Raw genomic sequence first — 16,939 nt, 5'->3', positions numbered from 1 at the left:
TCAGAAATGTCCACAACAAATCAGTCAGTTCTGCAGTAGCACTTTGTTATAAGAAAAAATAACCTTTTCCTGGCCCTTGTACAGATAGGCTGTAGCATGTGATTTTACATAGAGATTTTATACTTAAAATTAAAACTTTAGTAATCAATATTTATGTTGGTAAATAATTGGATGTTTGCTATGCTGAAACTAGTAGAGCTCATCAGTAATATGTGCAAGCAATATTGGTTTGAGAAGGGTTGTCCTTTTGCTATGTATCGTACGTTAAAGAAGTCTGTTTCAGAATGTGGATAAGGAGTGTGACATCTATGTATAAAATGGCTAGTTATTACAGTAAGTAAATGAAAGTGCTTCAGAATAATCCCCTATTTTCAGGGGTGTAAACTTCTACTTTAAACACTTACTCTGCAGTTTAAATTCTGAACAAAGAAGAGTGTTGCTTTTTTTTGTTGTTGTTTAACTTCTGAGGAAAATACTGCAATTGCCTTTGTTTACCTGTAAGTGCTCTGCAGCTTTTTTTCCCCATTAATGTTTTTTTCTTTAACAGTTCCTTAGTATTGCTGCTTCTGTTTTGGGACTTTTACAATAGTCAGAATAGCAGAACTGCAAAATTGTCCTGAAAATTCCATTCAGGACTTACTGTAAAGTCCACTGAAACAGAAGTCTTTCACCACAAAAAAACAGAACATGCTTTCAATCAGCTCTTTTAACACCATCTTGTAACTGTGAAGAAATTCACATAGTTTCTTACTAACAAAAAGCCTTAAAGGTATGTCATTAGGTAGTATGGGTGCTAGAGACAACCACGAAAGGCAGAGAAGCTCAGTTACAAACTAAATATTGAATACTTGTTTTGCTTTCTTATTTGAAAATGTTTAAGCTGAAAATCTTGGTGTTGTGTTGGATTTTGTATTCTGAAATACAATTTTGCACTTAAGGAACTGGACTCACAGCACGCTTATGTCTATTAAAAAAATCCTGAACAGTCTACTCTTTAATTTATGTAAATTTTTTCTTGAATAGTTGTGACCACTGAGTCATAGGCCTTCGCTCTTAGTTTCGCAATACTGGGATTAAGCCACAACTTGATGTTTAGGTCAGGAATGTACTATTACATGTTCAAACAGTTTTGTCATCTGTGCTGATTTTTTTTGTCAGTGCTGGGAAAGATGTTACCGGCCTCCCTCGGCTTCAGTACTTTCAAAGAATTGCCCTAAATGTTCTTGCATTTTCTTAATGACTTTTGACACTATTTCCTCTTGAAAAGGTTTAGAATAAAATAGAAAAATCTGGAAGGTCAGGACAGGGAAAGATTTCTGCTTATTTCTCACTTCCCTTTACCCAGGATGTGCACAAGCAGACTGTGTGTGCAGCTGCTGATTTTGCAAAGTCAGGTGACATCCTTTCTTCCTCCTAGAAGCAAAGGCCGTGTAAAATGAGATTTTCATTCATACCTTCTCATCTGACTGCCTTTCTGTTCTTGGATAAATATGAAATGGTGAATGATGGTTCCTGTCAACCTGCTAAGAGACACGCTTCCAAAAGGCCTGCAGCATGTAGAATAATTGAAAGCCTTGAATTCAAATAGAAATTGTAGCACTGCTCCTTCCTCAGTTGAGGCAAAAGGTACTCCCCGAGCACTCTGCCTTGCCCGTTGCCCACGCGAAGCGGCCGGCGTGCTAGCTGTAGTGTAATGCCTCCGCTACGTTTGCTGGCATTGGCAGGTGGGCAGGGAGCAAAGGCTTGCGAAGGCGGGCAGGGTAGTCAATCCCTTCAGTTGTGATTTTGCTGAGTAAATTGGGCTAGTCCCTGGAGGCTGTGGTGCTTTTAGTGCTTTCATCCCTGGGGTTTCAGTCCCTCGTATGAGCTGGCCTGCCTTGTTTCCTCCACGGGCAAGTGGGGGGGAATGTTCTGATTGAGAGCAATACAATGCTGCATAACCTGGAAAAACACGAGGACATCTGACAGCCGCGGGCTGCTTCTGATTTCAGCCTCTGCTTCAGTTCCCCAGCTACCGAAAGGGGTAAGGATAATTTGTGAGTAGTGTGTTGTGAGGTGGTGTTTGAAGCAGCTCAATGTCTAGATACACAGAGCTGTGAAGCTCAGTGTGGGAAGTTCACGGCTGCCTCATGCTGCCTTACACCCTTCCCTAGGGCTGGAGTCGGAGGGATCGTGGGTCAGGTGAAGTCATTCCCCGTAGCCACCAGATGATGCGAGGCTGGGGAGGAGACCCCAAAGACTGGGCAGCAGCTGCTTCCTGGCTGAGGCTGTGCGGCACGTGGTGTGGTGCTGGCTGGCTGGTAGGGAAGGAGCTGCGGTGCGGGACTCCCTCCCCGCCTTGCAGCCTTCCGTCCCCCACGCCTGTGGGAAAAATAGCATGGCTGCGTTACAGGCTTGGGGGTAACACAGAGACGCAAGCTCCAGCCGAGGAAATGCTTTGATCTCAGTATTTCCTAATGTGGGAGTGGCTGATTTTATTATTTTTTTAAGCTACATTAAAGGGACTTGGAAGCCTCATTGTATAGTCCTAAATGTCAAGATGACAAGCTGAGTAGGTGGGAGACTGCTAGCGTATTGTGCTGTACTGAGACGCTTCCCTTGAAGCTAAAAGCTTCCATCTGTTGTAGTTTACCACACCTTAAACTGGTTCCACCACTAACGCACCGTCACTCCCCCCCTGGCCGGTGCTAAAGGCAGGAGGCAGGCCTGCCTTGGGCTGCTATGTTGTTAATCTATTCTAAGTTATAAAGGGGAAGGTTTTCTTTAGGTGCTGACTGTCCTCCCCACTCCTTCAAACGTGATGCTTTTCTGCTTGTCCCAGTCTTGTTCCCCTCACTTACACCTCTGGACTACCAGGCATCTAGTCCTGGCAGTTCTGGTCTCATAATGACTTCATTTCAAGACCAAGGATGCCAGGGCCTTTTCAGCAACGTATTTTCCCTGCCCTGACTTGGGAAGCGGCTGAATCACCCAGGCTGACAGTTTAAAGGGCAGGTGCCTGCCCTCCTCTTCTGGAAAGTTCTGGTTAGGGCAATAGAAACATTTCTGAGAGTGGGGGAGATGTAATTAACCCTGAGGGAGCTGTGTTTAATATGGCAAATTTCAGCTCGGGTATTCAGCAAGAAGCTGGTAGAGTTTGATAATGGGCAGCTGTAATAACAGACACTATTACCAGACCTATTCCATAAGCCTTACTCACAGAGTTGTAATGACATCAATTTGCTTAAAAAACATCCAAATGTGGTGCCGGAGAGCTTATAGCTTGTCTAGTTACCATGACAATTCAAAGTTCATGAATGTGTTATCTTCAATTTGTTGGCTTTGCTCTACTGCTGGTTTTTTTTTATTTTTCTGTTTTGTGGTGTGGTTTGTTGGTGTTTTTTTTCCTTGTTCCCACTGTGGTTCATGTAACCGGCATTTACTTTAGCCGTTCTTAAATGATGTAAGAAGGAGCACAGGGTGCTGTGGGTCTTTGTTGTAGTGCCAATTAATGTTTACTGAGAGTGGAATTAGACCCCATCTGAATTTGCCTTTGGTATGTTATTGAAATAGGATTAATGGAGAAATAGGAGGTTAGAGAATTTAACTGTAGGATGTTATCTGTACCACTGTTATTAAAGATTTGGAAGGAGACAAATGCATAATTGAGAGAGGCAGGCTGAGACTGTAAGCCTCTTCCTCCTAACCCTCTGGTACCTAAGGAAAAAGAGCAGGGCAAGCCGCCTTCTCCCTGCTGTCCTCCCAGCTCAGGAGAGCTGAGCCTCATGCAACCTTTTCTTCTTGCATCTCCTTTTGGCGGCTGTTGGAGGTGACATTGGCCTAGGCAGAGCTTTGTTCTGACACAGTACAATTGCTTTCATGTTGTTGACCCTGATGGGATTTTACTATGTACTTAAGAACATGACCCACAAAGGCAAGGCTAAGTGATCCCTGTTGGGCTCGGTAGGTGTCAATGATCCTTTACCTTTAAAAATTCACTAGAGTCCTCCGGTGGAGTAGTGCAGACTCTTTGCCACTCTTAGGTTTGGCAGCTTACAGGCCATATCCATACTGTCTTCCTGGAACAGCTTTACAGCATGCTCCCCTCAAGTTACAGGTCCTTAGGACATACTGCTACTCCCCTGTCCTCTTGCCTTGTCTGACCCTTCCCTGCAGTAAGTTGTTCGAGGAAGGCTCAAAAAAGGCAGAACTCGCACAAGAAACTAAACTTGGGCCCCTACTTCCTCTGTTTGTTGAGTGCCAAAAGCACAGCAGGAACTGTTTTCCTGCCAGAGACCAGGCCTCTTATTTTTCCTTACTTTACTCTGTGCTGCTGTCTTCCTGTAGGGATGGAGTGGAGTGGGAAACCTTTGGTTCCCTCACACCATGAAAAGACATCTAATCCTCCAGCAGCAGGAGAGCAGCAACCTGTGCATTCCACTCCAAGGAAGTTAAATTATGGCAGACTTTGGAGGCTGTACTTGTAAAGTTATTTTTGTGAAAGTGGTTTTTATATTTATTTAGTGCCTATTTATCTTTGCCACACGCAGCCTTAGCAGTGCCTCGCATAACATCTTCAGTAGTCTTAGAGCCATCTTTCCCGTGACTCCCGCCCATAATTATCACAACCACAGGGTCCCCTAGCATGCTGGTGGAGCTTATTTCTATCTTGTTCCCCCAGGAGAAAGTCTGATCTTGATTTTGTAGCAGATCAGCAAGCCGTATGAAAACAGCTGTACTGGGCCAGACCAAAGACCTACTCAGCCAAATGTTGTATCCCAATGGCCACCAAAAGCAGACGCAAAAAGAGAACGAGAGCAGGCAAGTAAGCTATTTACCCCTTCCACTCTCCAGTAGTATGGAGCTTATGAACTTCTTTCGCTGCTGTAGTTTCCATGAATTAGTATCCTTCAGTGGACTCCCTTTGATGGAAATACCTATTCCCCTCTTGAATTCACGTGAGCTTTTAGTATCCATAGTGTCCTTCAGTAAAAACTTCAAAATTCAACTACATGTTACGCTATCTGTCACTACCCCTAATTCCACTCCTAGTGTTAACAGTCAGCTCACAGCCCAGCTGGCTTGTCCTCTCTGCCAGGCTCATTACTATTCACTTACCTGTTTGTTATTTCACCTGTTTTTACATCCAGTGTTGTAAGCTCTTTCTGCAACTCTTCACAGACAGCCCTCGTCTCCTGAATGATTTTGTATGACCAGCACACCTTCTCACTGCACTGATCAACAGGCTAACCCTTATGCCCATGTCTCAAAAGACAGCTTTTTTATTTGGATAAACACCATCAACCTGCAAAAGCAGGGATTCCTCACTGTCCACCACAAGGAAGAAGCCACAGGCTTTCCCAGTGGCTTCAGTGTAAAAAACAAGTTCTAAAGCTCAAGAGGCATCAGGCATTACCACTCCTTCAAGGACAACAAGAAAGCCAGGAGTCTCATTGTAGCCAAGTTTGACACCCCTTTCCTGAACGCTTCTTAAACAACTAAATTTAACCAATATTATATTGCTGTTAGGGTTGCTTAGTCTAGTATCACTGTAATGGCTACCTCGCGTCTCGTGCTTCAAATGAGTGTTACTAAATACAGTGCAACATAAAAAGTATTCCGAGAAGAACCAGTTTGATCTTACCCAGAGGACTACTGGTGTTAATGCCTTTACCAGCTGTGTTCCTGGAAAGCAGCATGTCAAAAGCTGCAGCAACAGCAAAACAAACTTTTCTATTCAATAGTCTTTTAATTAAGAAATCAATCACAGGAGGAAGCATACAGAACAGAGTTTGAGAAAAATGTTGTGTTACCGTGCTTTCTGGTACAAACATCATTTACAGCATTCAGTTATGTGTACATATCTGCCTGCGGGCTAGGGATTGCAGAATCATTTTGCAAACTCTGCCTTTTTGCAGACCACACTATTGTACACCAGCTGTGGTACGTACACCACCATAAATTTGCGATTTGATCAGTCACATATGCCAGTTGAATTTGTTGATGCATTCAGAACTCACTTCAGTCAGAGCACACATTTATACATTAAAGCCAATCTTTAAATTCCCCTATTGTAGAATAACTCTGTTTCTTCTGTAGATGACAGAATTTCTGGTTCAAGGTCTGCTCGCTTTATCTGAAACGTATAAAAAAAGGGAATCAACACCACCATATCCTGGTAAGTATACAGTAAGTCCTCCTTACTGCATTGAACTTTGCACAAGTTGCAGTACTGTACTCAGAAGCAAGACTGTATGGCATTTAGGATTCTTTGTTTATTTGGTGTTTTGTGGGATTTTTTTGTTTTGAGGATTTTTTTTTTCTTTTCTGATGTTTTCTAGATGTGCACACATAAGAGAAGAGGTAAGTTCTATTTAAAATTAGAGGTACTCCTGAGATCTAAACAGAGCATTAGTGACATTGTCTCCATTGACTATATTTGGGTGACCCCCCAGGAGAACTTCTGCTGTGGGTTAAGCAATTGGGAAAATCAAAGGGAACCAACCAGCCATACTCTCAGTATGTAATTCCTCACAAGTCCCCTCATTTATGTTCAGTTTACCCTTACTGCCATAAAAGATTAAGAAATCTAAAAAAAATAAGAGAATACAATGACAGAAAGTTTAGGCAAATAAACAACTGAAAATTGCAAGAGCCCCATCTGTGATTTTCTGAGAATATTCACACAGGGCTGATAAGGGAGAGTAAATAAATGCAGAAAGGAACCCCAGGCTCCTCTCTCACTGGGCCTTCTCCAAAGCCCAAGGTTGAAGGGCTACATCCTCCATTTAAAACCTGCCAGGAAGGTGTATTTTCACAGGGAACAGATTACACTTCACAGTTCAGTAAGGCAGCGTTAAGAGATGTCGCATGTGAGTTGGTTTATCCCTTTTCATGGATAATTTCAATGGACTTTGCATGGAAGAAAAAAATTCTCATGTACATCCTTCCTATCTCCAGCAGGACTGAAAACAGTGCTGGAAGAGCCTTGGTTTTATTCCTCAAGACAGCTCTCCTGACCGTGCTTGCTTCAGACTGTTGTGAAAGTCTGATAAATCTACATTGAAAAGTGTAAATATAAATGCAATTCAGACCTAGAAAGTCTGGTAAGCCTCTGCCTACTACGTGGGCCGTCACAAGCAGCCTCACCGCTGCCCCATTTTAGATGCATGACCATGTTAATCCTATTGATTTTTTTTCCTATATGGCCTTAAGACTGCTGGCCGTAGTTCTGGAATGACTATTTAATATAACAATAATCCTAAACCAATTCCTATGAAAGGACTTACCTCCCCACACTGCGGGAACATACTAAGTGAGACTGGTAGCATCCCTCCTAGTACTGACGTCATCACAAGCATTCTCACTGAAGCCAAAGCACGTGGAGTTTTTGCAAGTTTTGCTCTGTCCAAGACATTGAAAAGGTAAGTATGTCAGTTTGGGCTTGAAAAATAATCTGGCAGTGGAACAAAGAGCATTAGCTACTATTTTAGTGGTTGAAATTGCACTGAAGTTAGTAATAACCTAGGCTTACAAATCCTAAAGATGTTTCTTTAGTTTGCTTCTTATGTTCTTACTCCTAACTTTCCGTTCTTTCCCTTTGTTTTGTGTTTAGCTGCAGCATGGTCCAGGCCCAGATTGTCAATACAAGATTAAGAAAATAGGCAGCAAGATCATAATGACAAGAGAAGCGGCATTAGTGCTTTCAAGTGTCTCAGTCCTTTGTCTAAGATTTTTCTTGCATTACCCTCTTTTATTTCAGATTTACTACTTCTTGGCAGTCCTACTTTGCCTTGTGGAAAATCTATTACTCAATATATTTTTAAAATTTTATCTTATGTCTGCATTTATGTCTTCTGATAACAGGAGTCCCTTAAGCTAACAAAGGGGGATAGGGAATCAGTTTAGGCAATACCAAATTACCTGTATTATTTACATGGCATAGATGATCCCTACCAAAAGCTCAGGGCAGGCTAAGAATTCTCTGATAAAGCATACAATGAATTCCTCTTATGATACAGGGTTTCTAAATGTTGCAAAAGCAAGAAAATGTTTTACAACGTATGGAAAGCTATTTGGAAGGTGGGACACAGTTTTAGTTGTGAATTCAAGTACCATATTGTCTCTTCAGAATAATAAATCTAAGCTAAGTGCTGTAAGCAACCTTGACACGGGGACTCAAATCACAACCGGGGAACCTAGGTGCTGGAAAACAGGAAATCCTCATAGTTCTACACAACATCCTGCAAACCCTCAACGCATAGATGCGGACGTAACCAGACTCATCAACGTATCTAAATGAATCACAGCAGCTGAACAGAAACTTCCCAGATAATCACTTCTACCAAGGCAAGTAATACCACAAACCGAAGAAAAAATTGTCAAGAGGTGACAGCCAGACTAAAAACCCAAATACACACTGACCAGGCACCCCCAGCCCTTTTGCAGGACCTCCTACCTTTCCACAAAGTGCATAAGCACAGCTGGCAGGAAGAATGTCGTTCCAAACAAGACTGCTCTAGACAATGCTGTTTCTTTAACAGCCTCCAGGGAGAGAGAAAAATAAATGTTGTTAAAGTGGTACTCTGTGCAGCTTCAAATACTGCATACTGCCATGAGCACTTTTTTGTCTAACACTCTGGAGTTTCAAACAATGGTAAATGAGGGATAAAAACATTTGTTAGAGGAATTCTTTCTTAAATGGAAACTAAACTCCTACAAGCAGCAAATATTCCACTTGTGACTAAGAAATTCCTTAGAAGGGAGGTGATACTACTGATGCTATATCAAGTTTTCCTCTCACCATAGTTTTGCTGAGACTTGGTGTTTTTTGGGATTTTTTTTTAAGTTGTGCTGAACTTCTTCCAAATGATTGTACCTTCTGGGCATCCTAACCATCCTGTGTCAAATTTGAAGTTCTCTCTTCAGCTGCCCACAAATCTTTACGCTTATCTAGCTGTTTCCTCCCCTCTGGACAGCAGTATAGAAAGGGAGGGTACCGATAGCACATAAAATATGACTCCTTGCTCTAATTCCTGTGCCAGGCTTTACAGTGGATGTTGATGAGCAAGGCAAGGAGCAAGTACAGGGTCAGCTTGGTCAGCAACTGGAACCCAGGGATAAAATCTGTAGATCAGGGCATTACCCTTTGGGAAGCACAGCCTTTAAATAACATTCCCACTGTAGAAGGTGCATGTGATACATACAATACAGGGCTTTTCTCCGAAGTGTTCCATCAGAAGAAGGTCCAAGAGTCTTGTCTCCTCCTGAGGTGACCAGCGAAAGAAGAAATGCCTGTGCTAGTGTCTCTGTGACTCAACTCTGGCACTCGGTATATTGGTCTGGGGAGGCTGCCAACCCTTGAAGACACAAGGATTGTAGAACCTGATTCTGGAGACCTAGTCCAAGCCTACCCAAAGATTCAGCACCTGATCTGGGATTCCTCATTTCGGTATATCCAACTCTGCCTGCTCTCAGCATCACATTCAGCTTTTAGCAGGGAATGAAAGGCAAGTCAAGAGAGGCCTCCACCCCCTCGCCTACCTTCTCACCAGCCTTCCGTGATACTCCTACAACCTTGCCATTCCTGTCCATCACTTCAATTCCATTCTCAAATTCTGGGCTTCTCACCACCGCCACAGTAAATGCAGTCATCAACCCTGTAGAGTTAAAGAGGATTTTGCTTTAAAAGATCAAAAAGGACTATCTCAATAGTAACATTCATAATTATGTGCATTTTACATTTCCACTTCAACAGTTCACAACTGATTAACCCAGCAGCTTAAGATACTGCCCCATAAAAATCTACCTGGGATCTTAATCTTTGTTTCAGAAGCTTGAGCGAGATTTTAAGGCCCCAATCCTAAAGAGTGCTTTATCATTATGGACTCCAAGTCTTCAGTCACTACCATCCAGCTCAACCCACGAGTACATTGTTCTGAAGATAAAGGGGAGGGATTTGTGTTGTGGATAGGTTTTGTACTGGTCAGTGCAAAATCCAGCAGAGAAGAAAAGACCCTGAAAGGAAGAGACTTTAAGTAAAGGCTGCATCCCTGATTTGAAAGGGAGGGTGCCAGGGGAACACTGACTCTAGCATGTCCCGTTACAGCACTTGTCTGCCCAGCTGTGTGTCTGTCACAAGTGGTAGTGCTTCAGCTGGATCCTAGATGAAAATGTTTTGGTCTCCTCCAGACCCAGCTTTACAAGGTACTGGAATCCAATCCCACAGTCAGTCACTGAAAACACAAGCCTAAACCACTGTCACTAATAAAGGCCATATCAAATGGGAGTTAGTAATCTAGCTGGTTTTCTCCTTTCTCTTTTCTAGACCAAAGTCTAGGCATAAAAGGACACAATCTGGCAAACTGACCTTGCTTGAAATAGCTTTCTTTTTTTATTAGTTTTTGGCAGGGCTGTTCAATAATGATATGAGTGTAATAGATGACACTTTTCAAATGCTGGACTAATATTAATCAGTTACCCTCAATTTTCTCTCTACATTTAATAAAATGAAAGCACATTTTAACACCTGTTCCACGGGAAACAAGTCAGAAAGCTCTCATGCAGATCTTTGGAACAATCTGTGTAGCAATCTCACATAACTTGGAACAGAGGAGATGATGTATTTTAATTTTACCAGTTTCACCCTAGGAAAGGCCAAAAATTTCTTTAATGACATTAGAAAAACAACTAATGACATCAAATAGTTAAACTTGTCCTGGTGCAACTTCACCATGTCAGTAGAGCTGTTCCAGTAATGAACTGAGTCCCACTACCTTGCAAGGTTAATATTATTCTCCTATAACAACTCTCACTTTCTACAGTCAGCAGTTACGTAGCCAGCAGCAGCTCCAACCTGAGCAAGGAACTACGCCAGCGCAGACCTAGAGCTATGTCACACTCTGGTGTCATGTGTGTGCCACACCAGGTCGTGCCAGCTCCCGTGCTACTGCCTTCCTGATCTGCCCCGGCAGTCCTGATGGTTTCAGGTATAATGTGCAAGCCAAAGAAAAATGCCGACTGCATCCTTTGCTATCTTTGGAGAAATAGTTGCATGTCATGCATACAAAGGTCAGAAGAGTGCTCTGCAGCTTTAAAACTAAAAACCAGCAAGAATCAGATAGAGGCCAGCTACACTGACCAGTGAGTGTTAACTCTCGCACAGAAAGGACAGTGCCCAGCAAAGGCAGTCAGAGAGGAGGGCTAGGAAACAATAAGACCACACCTGTGCAAGGGCAAGAAAATTCTACAGTTAGATGCAGGTAGCAAATGGCCCTCAGACCAGCATGCATAGTTTCTTTTTACTCACCAAGAAGAGGAGGAGGTAGAAGCTTTCTGACAACTAGTTGCATTAACGAACTCTTCAACGTGTAACGATTCATGAAGGTAAAAGGAAGAGCCTAAGGCATTGGGAGGAAACAGGCACCTTCTATTAAAAAAAATGTGCAGCATTTCAGTATGTGCAACAGATTAGGAAAATAAATCTGTGACTTAGTACATAGTTACCATCTATAAAAATAAAAAAATGCCTTTGTTTAACATTCCAACAAAATACACACGTTCTCTAGTTACTGAAGGTATTTGTAGTCACTCTTTTAGATAAGAATACAAAATATTATGATTTAAAAAATCATTGAACATTATTATGTAGAGGACAACAGCAGTGTGAATACAAAGACATAAAAAGGAAAACAATTACTTCTGACTAATAGTCCTTGGACATCCATCCAACCGCCTTGTGTCACATACTGCTCTCCCCCAAACAGGAAACTCCATTTACTTGTGTATGTGTTCATGATTCTCTGCAGTTTCAGCCCAATTCTATATTCCCATAATATACTTGCAGGAAGTTTCATTCAGGAATAAACGGCCAGCACACCAGCTAGCACTCGGACTCTCCCTTGGATGACAAAGAGGAACTCCCACATTCACCCATGGCACAGCTGCTCCCCTCCTCTAGAAGTCCTGAGCACTGCTGGCCCAACTGTTTTGCCTAGTGGACAGAGGTGAATGTCCCTCTAACAAAAGCAGGAACACTTGTATTTTTCTGCCAGAAGGCTTATAAAAATCACTGTTTAGTGTGGAGAGTGAGAAAATGCATTATAGGGGCATCTACACTTGCAGTGAGTTTCATGAGGATGCCAGAGCTCACTCTGACATAGCAAACTCCCCAAACCAAAAATTCCTATTCCAGCACAGAGCTAGCTAGGTAGCCCTCTGCTACCTAGTCCTTCTGGAAAGCTAATTTACCTGCATTCAGTACAGTATTTTCATGGCTATTCCATTTCTGGGATCTGAGCTAATTCTATCCAGTACAGACACCTGCAGCTTTCACCACTTGTTTGGAGCGAGACAGATCTCTTCCACAGCACCACATCAAATATCAACTGCAAGAACCCCGTGGGTTAGTCTGTGTGTGTAAAACCTGGACATTTCCTCTCACTACCCATTTTCTAAACTTGCAGAATAATAAAAAGGACAGAAGAGAAAGCATCAGAGGAAGCCAAGCAAGGTATTGTCTGACAGATAATCAGGAAAATTCTTATTCTGAACAGTTCTGGGGCAAGATATCAGAGTAGAGCATAAGAGCACAATCCTGAAGGGTATCTGGCAGTGTGATTGTCTCAGCACCTACTCATTCTCAGGACAGCTTATTAGGAAAGCAATCATTAGGCAAATACATACACCAATACATGCTGCATAGGAGATGGCTCCCAAGCCATAGCAGATCTGCTTTTCTTGAACCGAGTACTCCTAAGAAGGACAGAAGAAACACACTACATAAGTACATTTGTAAAACACTTGTAAATCATGTTCAAAATGGTGTTGTACAATTAAGATGATTTAAAAAATAAAAATCAACACATACTTCAGCCTTTGCAGTACCATTTCCATTTAATAGGGCGAATCCTGTGGTATATGTGTGAAACGCGAACTGCAGAAACGAGAGATTAGCAAAAATGAATTTGGGATTGAGACTAGAAGACTTGTAAATGTAGACAGAAAGAGACAATTACCTGACAAAAAAATGTTTGCTTTGCCTGGAGCTGAAGAGATGAAGCAATAACCTAAGAGGAAAACCCCACAAGAAAATTAGGTTTGATGAGTCTAGAAGTTTTTGGTGAGCAGTGGTTGGCTAGAGCATGAAGAGAACTGCTATGTTACTACTGCAGCAGTGTCAAAGGCTCCAGTCAGCACCCGAAGCCGCTTGCCTTGTTTCTAGGCTATTTTTCTCGCTACAGATGTGTAGCTACCTATTTCAAGGCATTTTCTTGCTATAGATGTGACATACTGACTTTTTCTACCCAATATAAAACACAGAGACACAGTGATTAAACACTATGTGCAAGAATATTTGAGCAAGATGCCCAAAATAAAAAATGCATTTGTACCTGTGAAGCTTAAATAGATGCAAATAAAATAACTAAAGTAATAAAAATGTAATTAAAGAAGTGAATGAGAAAGGGCCAGACTGTTTTGAGTGGTGGGGATATAAATACTAGAACTAACGGATCTAAGATCAAAGATTTTAGGAGCTACTTCCCAACTCCTTCTCAAATTCAGACAGTGAATAAGAACATCAGTTTTAATAAACCACAGCCTTTCTTGAGGTCTGACCTACCAAGCTCAAGGTTTGGAGCATTCTCAAAGAACAGAGTCAATCAAGATAAGGCAAATATTGAATAAGAGGAGGGCAGGGAATGTCCAAAGCCTCAGAGAAGGATCAGTAATTGATTTAGTATTAGTAGATCAGCTATCTATATTATTAATGCCAGAGCTGAATCTAACCACATCTATGAAAGAGCATTAAGCTGTAAATATAAAAAATAAATACTTCTGTTAATTTTATTAATGAATTTAACAGCCATCAAGACTTTCACTATACTCTCTAGTAGTGCCATGTAAGTTCATGCTGTAATCTCTATATGGAATGACGTATCTCAGTATGTATACTAATAGGCCAAAAACCAAAGGCAAACACATCTAAATCAATAAACATGCATATAATTACAGCTACAGATTTTATGAAACAAAATGGTGCAATTCTTTGGCACTGTAACAAGAGTTTATTTTTTTATCTTTCGTAATTTCTTGACAACACCATTTCTTACTTGCAAATGCACAATCTACGTAAGAAAAAGTTAATATTCTGGGTCTGAAACACAGAACACAAGGCTCTGACTCCTTCCTACTGCAATTCCAGTTTTTTTGAGGTTAAACAGACCAAAACCAGGCCTCGCTCTCAATGCTGAGCAAATTTCACTTTGCATCAGAAAGCTGACCTTCATATATGAACAATTTCTTTGAATACTGCTGAAGGAAGGTAGCTAACAGGTTTGGACTTCTAATGAGTTTCTTTAAGGGCTCTATTTCTAGGTTACTCAGCACTTCCCACAAGACAGATGTCTTTTAAAAAACTGGTGCTGAAAATACAACTAAACCCTTCTATTTCCTCCCTCCAACCCCCGGCTTTGGAAAAATGTAAGCCATGGGGTACCCTAGCATCTTCGTGATTACTCACCAATGGAAGAGAGATGGGCAGGAAGGCTAAAAAGAAAGAAAATGTTACTTCAGTAAAAATAACTGCTGTGAGTCTAGATGGATGGTTTTGAGCAGAAAATTCCCCTAACTTCCCCCCTGTAGTTTCAGCTCTAAGTAAAACACTGCCTGCAAAAAAAACCCATCACCACAAACTTCAATTCTAACCTTTGTCTCTCACTCCTTGTTGAAGAAGCCAGAATAACTGGTCATAGCTTATAGCCAAAAGGAGCCCTTGTGAAGTCCACTCAACATGGCTACTCGGAAACTATATAACTGAGTTTTGAACAGAAATTCAACACTCTATTCAAAAAGAGGTAGATAGCAACAAAGGCTGCCACAGCTGTGAGTGGTTATACAAGCTAATGAGTAAATAGCCTAAGTATGGTTATATCTGATTACCAACCTGTGCTATCTCGGCTCCCTAAACATCACCCCAAGCAGACTTTATGTGCCACCACAGCAAGTAAATTCATACAGTTAGCCATATCCATCAAGTAAAAATTTAGGTTATAGTAGACTGTTTTACATGTGGAGGGATTTGGAAACTCATTCTGCAGTGACAAAAAACAGAGACTTGGTCAGACTATTTCCATCTAGATGAGCGGATAAGCTGTGGGAAAAATTCCTCAAGAGGATCATAGGAATAAATAAATCTTCAACAGATACGACAATGCAACTAACAGCAGTTAGAGTCTACTCGCTTTTCTCTATGGAGAAGAGTATCACTGTAGTATCACAGTGGCTATTTACTATGAGCTATTCCTCTTCAATGCTTCAGTCACATACACAAAACTTCTCTTAATGGAACGTACCTGGAGGTCTAAACAAAACAGGAATTATCTTGTCTGTATCAGGATGTACACTGGACTTATGGGGGGAAAAAAAAGAAAGGTGAATTAGACCACCTTTGCCATACTTGGATAAGAAAGAGAAAAAATATTTCTAAATATTTTGTAAACTTACCAGGCTTAGCAGGAAGGCTTGTTTTGTCTAAACAATTTGAAAATTAGGTTAGTGATAATCAAGTTTCAGAAGAGACTGGGTAAAATCTTCTAAATTTATTATATTTTTTTCCCAATAACTTACTTTTATATGGAATGTTATATATGTATACATGCCTTTATTTTTTCCCTAAAATTTCTCTCCACATACTCCTTGTTGAATATAACTTGCTTATATCCCATGTGCTGTGTAACAGCACCAAAGCACACAATATGGCAGAACAGAAAATTAATTTTAAAAAGTTAAGCTAGTAGGTATTTTACAACAGAAAACAATTTAAACATGGCTAAAAGCCTAAACACTTATGTTAAGACTTTAGCTTTTTTGGACTCACAGAAGTTTTTCTTCCTCTTTTCAGACTTTGACACAGTTACTAAATGCCACATGGGAAGAGCTGAGCCATGAGTCAAAGAGTCATGACAAGACAAGTCACTGAGTGAAAAGAAAGACTCCTCCTAACAAAGCAAGAAGTTCATCACTACTTTCTAGCAATTCTGTGAGTAAGTTTCCCACTCAAGCACTGCTACTGCTCATTTTATGAGATGGGAAACCAAACCCACCTGCCCTCTGTATGGTGATGCAACATCTAAGATTCAAAATGAGCTCATTAAGCATTTTGCGTATTTGTCACCTACCTATATCATCCCAGCTGAGGACAGACAAGCTTAGAGCAATGATTCCTAGAGTGATCTAAGAGTGTCTTTTAAACTCAGCTATATGATATACAACATAGCATTCTTTGGGATGATAATACTATAATTTAGCATTAAAGTCAGTAGTAATCCAAAGAAATTCCTACTAGATTCATAGATTAGAAAAAGGTCTGTAGTAATGAGTTTTTGTTGTGTTATCCCTTGTATCTGAATCTCAGTATTCTGACTGATAGATCTTATACCAATATCAACTATTTCAGCCATGAAAAAGACACCTCTATTTTCTATGAACTGCACTCCAAAATACCTGAGCATTCTGTATGGGCTCACTTAGGGTCTTGCCACTGTTTTGTATTAATAACCTGGTTCTTCTTATTTCATCCTATATTTGAGAAAAACCAAAACAAACAGGAAAAATAACTGAGATTTCAATATTCTGAAGTGCAATAGATCAGTTATAAGCATGTCAAGCTAATGATGCACCTGTCCCTCACCAGAGCAATGAAAGCAAGAATGCACCTAGACACACAACCAACTCATGATCAGAAAAACTTTCAGAATATTCAGGCTCTCGTGGTCCCTTCCAGTATCAATCCCTCAACCCATTACACAAATGCACTGGAACTTTAAACATATGAAAAACCTCACCGAAATCAAAAGTGTTAATCTTGTACTTAAAGTTATCTATGTGTGCTGGCAAACTCAATGATTTGCTGCCACAGCAATCATCTGATATCCCCACAGGCACCTAGATGACTATTTTA

Source organism: Phaethon lepturus, unplaced genomic scaffold (assembly GCF_000687285.1).
Source record: "Phaethon lepturus isolate BGI_N335 unplaced genomic scaffold, ASM68728v1 scaffold52001, whole genome shotgun sequence".
In the NCBI taxonomy this organism is placed as follows: domain Eukaryota; kingdom Metazoa; phylum Chordata; class Aves; order Phaethontiformes; family Phaethontidae; genus Phaethon; species Phaethon lepturus.
The sequence above is the reverse complement of the archived record's forward strand: the minus strand, read 5'-3'. Positions refer to the sequence as shown.